An 8,306-nucleotide genomic window follows, 5' to 3' on the forward strand; every position below is an offset into this window, starting at 1 on the left:
TATATTGGACTAGGCTGTGTTATGTTACTTATTACCGTGCTATCCCAAAAAGTCTCAGCCCAGCCCACGAAAGTTAAAGATGGAGACCTCAGTGGAGCCTGGCCCAAGCCCAGGAAAGAGCTAGAGCAACAGTCAACCTTTGCATGTCTCCAAACATTTTGGCCTGAAGTGGTTATAGCTGGAAAGATGCTTAAAACAAATAAAAGGATTTAATCATCTCTGATCCTATAGAAAAAAAAAAAAGGCACAAGAATTAGTCCATGGATAAAACTGAGTGTTTTGGTTTTTTTTTTCCAAAATAACCCCAAATACAAATAAAAACCAAATAAACAAATACAATACAAGGTGTGTGACACTTGCAAACACTGGCAGCAGTCACCATTAAAAATTTCTGAAATCGTTCTGGGTTTCTTGTCAATATTGCTTTGCAGCATTTTTCACAACCGAACACCATAAGGCTGAATAAAGCCCATATCGTGTTTCCTTCATGCTGTTCTGCCACGTTTTGGGGCAGTACTTCCGTGGAGAGATGGCAGTGCTGGCAGCCAGGGTCCGACAGGAGAGCCTGGCCCAGGCAGCGGGAGGGAACCAGGAGCCCCTGCACTTCTGCAGGGCAGGATGTGGCCCCGGAGCCGCCCTTTGATCTCTGCATCAGGACACGCGTGGATCGGTGACCTCTGTCAGGTCTGAAGAGACCTCACTAACGCTCCCTGGTTGGCCATTTCTTCCCTCACTGGTGGTTGCCTTCGGCTGGGAAAATAAACAAGCAAGTAGTCGAGGTGCTGCCTCTCACCCGGCCGACGTGGCAGGCGAGCGGGTGGCACGGGGTGCCCCTGCCAGGGAAAGGGCCATGCATCGGCATCCCCTTCCCAGTCGCTCCTGTTTTCTCTCCCAGGAGGGAGCGGGAGGAGAGGAGTGATGCCGGGAGCAGAGGAGCACGACAGCAGCACCTGTGCTGTTATTAAGGCTGGCTAGCTGGGTTTTGTAGGTGGCCAGGCTACATGGTGCTGTGGGTGGGCTTTAGTAGCCCAAATTCCTGGCCAGCTGCTTAAGGGATTCTTGAGAGACCATTCTAAGAATAAACCTGTTCCTTCTAGGGTTTACTCTGCTCATGCCTGGACTCGAAAGCTGCCTTTCATCCTCCTCTCCTTTCCCCCTAAACTGACCCTGCTGCTTGCTCATGCTGCAGCTTTGTGTGGTGATGGGCACCCACTGGCCTTTGGGGAAGGCACGGTCCCCGGAGCCGTGCAAGGTAAAGTAACAGCCCTGCACAGCACTGAGCCCAAGCAGCAATGCAAAGAGCACAAGGAGGGTGAGATGCCCTGGTGCCAGGGGCTTGCAAGCTTTGGGAAGAGTGGCTGAAGCCATTTCATGCTGCCCAGCCTGCTCCAGGAGCCTGTTCGCACACGGCAGGGGCAGAAAGGGATGTGCCCCGACCCTGCGCTATTTGCCTTCTGGCATAGGAGCATAAACTGCAGCTTACCCTGATTTGCATTAATGAGCTGGACCGAAAACCAGGATTTAACAGTCTGTTTGTCTCACTGAACAAGCAAAAGGGACCATGAAGCGTTTTATCTTAAGGCTGGCTCACATACGAGTACCAGGGTCTGTCCCAGAGGTTTGCTCCTTCTCAAAGCGAGCTCCGTGGCAGAAAGAGATTCAATAACTCAGGCCAGAACCCCTGGTGAAAAAAGAGAGGCATGGTATGTGCTGGGATTTATGGCACTGAACACAGAGCAGCGTAAAAGTACATTCTTACTTATAATAAACGACCTGAGCAAAAAAATACTCTACCTGAAGCCAATGGAAACATTGTGCTGACTGCAGAGGCAAGGCTGCAGAGTCAGGGCTCTCATTCTTCTAACTAGAACTAAGCTCACTTCTTCTCTTAAAAAGTAAACCTTCCGTGGCCATGATGTATCTCCTTTTTAAGTGAGAGGTTCTTCTAATCCAGGATGAAATTTGAGACGGATGAAGGGAAGCATACAGAGAAGAGGGCCACCACTTTCCAGCGTGGCCATACTCTAATGGTCCCAAAATACATCTGACGTATGGCTGAAATTCCAGCTCGGATCAAGAGCAAGGAAAGGCCCCATTCCTGAGCTCTTACCAAATTGTATCTCACTCCTCTGTTTTTTCCTGCTGGCACAGCCATTTCTGTAATTGCAAAAAGTTTCACAGGAAAAGGCAACTATTTCTCTCTGAAATTAAGCTTGCTGTACTTATTCAATGCTGTGTGTAATTCTTTCTTGCTCAGCTGGTTTATTTTTATTTTCTCTGGATAAAGGCTGTTTTGACTACATATCAAAACAAGGTATACAATAAAACAAAGCTTTGACATGTGAGTCAGGCTTCAAGTCAGGAAAATACTACAATACTACTGAAATTCTTTCCATCTTATCTACATAATTCTGACCTAATTTTTCCAGAAATGGCAACTCTAATCTGTACCATGTTATCATGAACTGCCCCAAAATAATTCACGCAGGATGTCCTAATGTTGCCTATAGAAGTTACCAAATACCAGCCTTTTTGTTCGTATTTCCTTACATTAGGATAAATTTAGCCACCACAACACACTTCTATATTTACAAACACAGAATGAGCTGGATAAACCGCTGTTTGAGTGCTAGCTGATGTTTACTTTCTTCACACTCAACTGTTTGCCTCTGTGTATATAAAACCATATCAATTTTGACTTCGCCTGCATCATGGCGCTATTATTACATTCCTTGGGTAGAAATCCAGCTTCCATGCTCAGCCGATATCTTTAATTTACTGTTCTTCCTTCGTGACCTAGGAAACAAAAGGATGGAGTTTTTGATTAATTAGAGAAGAATGCTTGGAAGCTGCGATGGTGAGTGTAAGTATGCAAAGAGACAGAGTGCCACGGATAAAGTACAAAGATAGCTGCAAGATCATTTTTCCTGAGGTAAACATGCTGCGAATGACATTTTGGAAACTTAGCCAGAATGGGTGTTCATGTCTTGCTTTATTTTATATCTCTGATCAAATCTGAGCTAGGTGAAAAATGATAGGGAAGCCTATTTTGCTATTTCTCAATATGGTTAAACAATCGGCTGGTATGTCTTAGTGGTGTGCCTGGGACAAGTTCCTCTGCTCTGATCAGGTCAAGGAGACCTGAGTTCTGCCTGAAGTCCACCGCGTCAGTTGGTCGGCCAACAGTTCCCTCAGCTTTAGAGGCATCATTTATGCCAGTGAAAATAAGAGCAGAATTTGACCCAGAAAGGCTTCATTCTTTCTGATATCACCATGATAGGGGGCAAATGGACACTGGTTTGCTGATGCTAGCAGAGGGCTCCAGCGGCTCTTGATGCTCTTGGTCTGGGTTTGGGGATTTTTTGTTGTTTTTTTCTCCCCTCAAACATTTGCTAGTAACAAATTAAATAAATATCACTTTGGTAAGCAATGGGGCAGTTTGCCTCTGGCTCAAGAAAGCTGCACTCAGAAATGGATGAGCCCCATGGAGTTTGTGGCTTCATCGACCTCTCCAACTATTTTGGGGGCCACAGAAATTATTTGAGTTCACCAACTGTAATTCAAGCTCACACTGTTGTTGTGTTTTTCTCCCCCAAGGAAATAAAAAAAAACAACCACCCCAAACCTAACTTTTTTCTAGCTAAAGGAAAAATGTATGTTATGTGCCAGTCACTGGAAACAAATCCAGCCTCTAGTCCAGCAAGAAGAAAGCAGCACTGTATTTCCATCATATATATTGGATTTACATTTTCCTCTGCTTTCTCCATCTCTTTTCACAAACAAAATTCAGCCAAGCACTTGGTGAAGTGTCTCATCATGAAAAATTAGCCAATGCCCTAAGGACTTCTTGTGCAAAGGTAGCCACATGCATGGAATGTTTTGATGGACCAGAGCTTCTCCTCTTGTCATCTTCCTCGTCTTCATTTCAGTCCTATTGTTGCCAGAGATCTGTTTTTCTTTTGCTTCCTATTTTCACCTTCTCTTATTTATAACAGGAGTATAAACAGTGACATTCACAAACTAGACAGCAAACTAAAGTGGACAGAAAAATTAGGCAAATGGTGCCTGTCATGTTCTTGTCAGAAATGTGCAGGCCTTTAAGTTGCATATTTGCCTGTGGAAGGGTTTCCAAGTAGCTGAGACCACTTACAAGTGATTTAACCAACAACAAAGTTCAGCCCTGCAAAGAGTTAAACTCTGTGGCCATCAGCTGCTCATGAAAATGTGGTCATGTAAATGTGCACAGGCTGCCTGGGAGCTTTGAAGGATCCAAGGTGCTGGATGCTTTGCAGGACCAAACTCCCTCCTCGAGGACGTAAGGACTTCTCCTGTACTTTCTCATACCCTGAACTTGCTCACCCACTTCGGTGAGCATCCCCCGAGTAGCATAAGTGAGCACCAAACAAGAACCATGATATTATCTGCAGGAGAGGTGCCTTGAGAGTGCCCTCTGGGTTCTTCCCTCATGACTGTACGTCTCATCTGACCTCAAGGGAGGCATCTCTTTCCTCACACAGGGGCTGCCCAGCACATCCGTCAGGCAGCTGACTTCATTATGTGGGAAGGCAAGCAGGGATCAAAGAACCCATGCTGCTGAAAAGAGTGATCATCGCTGGGCTGCGCAGAGCCTACCCTGTGCGATGCTGCTGCCAGCGTGCTCCTCGGGGGATGGGAGAGAAGGTGGCTGCAAGTCACAAGTCACACCAGCAGCCCTGCTCAGTCCCCTGGAAACGTAAGCCACCCTACCCACGTAATGCCACGCAGGCGGCTTTGCGATGGCAGCAGCTCCCCTTTGACACGTATGGTCTCAAAATGACCCCACAGGTTTTATCAGTATCTTACAGCAGATTTTTCTGAGTAGGCATCTCAGCTGGGAGGGCTGTCCACTCATCTCAGTTTCCCTATGGACGGACTAAACCGGTGTCACTCCGGTGAGTTTGGAGGAACACCACTAATTTCACCAGCCCAGAGGTTTTTCAGGGTATCAGTCACGCAGATACAGCATACAACTGTGAAATCCACAGATACCTCTACAGAGGCTCCTTTGTCCATGTTTCTTCTATGTATTCGTAAGAAGAATCTTTCCATAATTTTTCCAGAAATTTTACTCCCCTATCTTTCTAAAATCTTGTGGCTTTTGCTGAGGACTTAGCCTGCTGTTTTTCCTCCTGGGTCTCTGCTAACCATTACCTCATCCTCGGTACAGATCCAGCGGGACGCTTTGCAGTGATGTGCTTTCCAGTGGCTTCCAAACAATATGCATTAAGGCTATTAATTTAATTTTACTTCACCCTGAGTTTGCTTCGTCATAAGCACAAGGACGTCTTTCACCTGGCTGAAAAGCAAAGTGCCTGTAAGTGCTGTCCTTTGCCCTGAACTGGCAAGGGATTATGGATTGCTGGTTCCGGTGTTGACCCTTTAGGCAAGTCAGAAAGTTGGCTGGATATTACTGTATAGTAAAAATTTATTCTTTGAACTAAGCACTTTTGCTGCGTAATTATTTTTCTCCACAAACATTTCTATAAATGTCTATACATGCACAGGGGTCAACTTTCTGAGCAAACTACAGCCTTTCCTTCCCCACCCCTTTATTTTTCTTCTCTCAAGCATCTCTGTGCTGTTCCTCTGCCCAAACACAGCTTTTGTGAGCTGCTTCTGTATGAAGCTGTGATCGTAGCTGTTTTTTCAGCCTGTGATCCGTGAATATCTGAAGAGCCATGAAACGTGATTAAGGGATGCAAGTTCATATATGCTTTACAACAACCTGCATATGTGAAATTCTTGAAACAGTTTGCACTTCCACTGGAAATTTTGTGGTGGTCCACATTACACATTAATGAAACCTGTGCCTTATACACGGAAAGCAGGTTTGAAAAAAGTTGCAAAATGAAGCATAGCATAGGAAAGCACAGAATTGAGTCCAGCCACATAGCAAATAAAAAAAGATACTGTTCTGATAAAAAAGTATATGATTGTATAACTAACTGCATCATCAGGTATTGCAAAGTGTATGTGCAACAGCGTACATCGGGGAAAACTTGAAGCATTTACCGACTCCGCATGTGTACTTGTAAGCATGGAAGTGTGCTCACATGTAATGTAATGTAATGTAATGTAATGTAATGTAATGCAATGTAATGTAACGAAGGTCTTTCTGATGTTGCACAACACATTTTGGATCCACTTCCCATTGTCAGAAAACTCAAGGGGCTCTCCACCTCAATGTCTGTCTTTTTTATCCCCATTTAATCTACCAGAGCTGTGGTCAGGATAGCCAAATTCTGTAGGTGCCCTTGCAAAAGATGCTTTGCAAAGGGTGCTGCTATTCACTGTCATGCAGAACAGTTGCTTTTGCCCGGACTTCTGGTCTGTTCAAATAAACTCATGTTGTTTACAGGGATTTTTTTACTATGAGGTCTACAAGGAGAGAGAGTATATTTGCCCTCAGTTTTCCCTCTCTGGACAGCACAGTTGGAGAGCTCTGAATGGTTTATAGGCTAATTAAAAACAGACCACAGGTTTTGGTTGGTTGGGTTTTTTTTCCCTTCTTTTTGCTGCATTCCAGTTTGTTTAGCTGCTCCCCAGGGATTTGACAGGGGCATTGTTAAGGAGACAAAGGACCTCTGGCTTGGGTGACATTAGCGTGCTAAGAGATGCCTCCTTTTCACCTGACAGCCTAACCAAATCAGATCAGGTATCAGAAAGACTGACAAAACATCGGAGGACATGAAATATTGAGCAAATGACTGACCCGCACATCCTACCTGGCTCTGGCTACAGTAAGAACTTTGCAGTGGAGCTGATGCAGAACTGCCCTTCTCTCTCCACCTGACAAGCTCAAACAGCTGATAAATTACCAGAACTAATTGTTGCCCTGACAGGCCTTTGATCCCTGGAAGAGTCAATTTATAAATGATGAGCTCCTTTTACATGCCACCGCTGATGGAGCTGTTGAAATAGTTATAAAACCAATAATCCCTGCGGTCTGGGGATCCTTTAGTTTTCTCCCATTTATTCAGGAGACAGCTCAAAGTGTCTGCAAATGCTCGTTTCCGTCTCTTCCCAGCACCCTGCCCAGAAAAAGTGAGACACTGTGGCAGGAGTGAGGCTTGGGAAGGAGAGAGAATGAGCACCTGAAAAGCAGGCTAGTCCAGATGAACACCGAGCAGGAGGCCCGATGGTCTCTAGATGGTACTCTCAGCCACTTGGGATGGTGTCTCCAGGAGGACAAAACTGTCAAAAATAAGGGCAGAATGGCAAGGTGGGAAAATTTTGGATGATAAGCAGCATCATGGGGAATGGTAGCATCTTCAGGGTGGCAGTGGCACAGAAATCCCATTTATGGCTCGTAGAGTCCAGCCTCTACCGGGAGCCCAGCTGGTCTGTTCCCCCGGGGCATGCTGCCTCCCCGCAGGCAGAGCTCCTGGCGGTCTGCCGGCACATGTCTCCTTCACCTGTGGCCATCTGGTTACGGTACAGCAAAGTGCCAAGAACTGGGATAAAAAATTCTGCTATGGGCTTGTCTGCATGTGGCTTTAAGTGGCCAGAGTCCACCCTGCCCAGCAATGATTGTACTTTCTGGTTTTGTTGAGTGCAAACCTGGCTTCACTGATCTGAAGGAACAAGCAATATTTAGCCAAATAGAGTCCCTATGGGTGGGATGCCATGTGCAGAATTTGGTCCTAGACCTGTATTACAAGAGCATATCATGACCACCGCATGATGGAGAACCCAATGAAACCTCGTCCTTGGGCTGTTTGAGGCGGTTGCTAGCTCTTTTGCAAAAGAGCCTTTTACAGAACGGTCAGGATACTCCAGAGGTCGTGTTTCTCTTGCACAGTCATTTGATGGCTTCCTTTTTCTCTTTCTTTTTGTGGAAAAATTATACCTAAGTATAGAAGGATACTTAAATGAAGAGGAGATCTCGGAGAGCTGTGTCCTCAGCTCTCACAAGTCAGCATAGCATCAACGATCGGCGCTTGCTGGACCTCTAGCAAGAGGCAGCACCAGAGCAGAAACGGTCCTCCCATTCAACAGGCCTTCCCCAGGCGAGGGGCTCCTCCGAGGCCTGCAGGCGTGAGAGGGACAATGGCCGTCACCAGCAGTGGCCATGCAGAGAGAGGAGCAATGTTTCATTTCAACTGGAAGGAAAATTTAGCTGAATACTGGTGGCCCCTCCACAGCAACACCTGTCATTTTTAAACAGGAGACAGAAGGGTGATGCTCACTGCTCAGTACCCAGGATTATGAGCACTTGGCTTCCAGCAGCCCAGCTCACAGGGAGTGTCAGCATCTCCACCGGCGTC

The sequence above is a fragment of the Ciconia boyciana genome, chromosome 2 (genome assembly GCF_034638445.1).
Source record: "Ciconia boyciana chromosome 2, ASM3463844v1, whole genome shotgun sequence".
Taxonomy (NCBI): Eukaryota; Metazoa; Chordata; class Aves; order Ciconiiformes; family Ciconiidae; genus Ciconia; species Ciconia boyciana.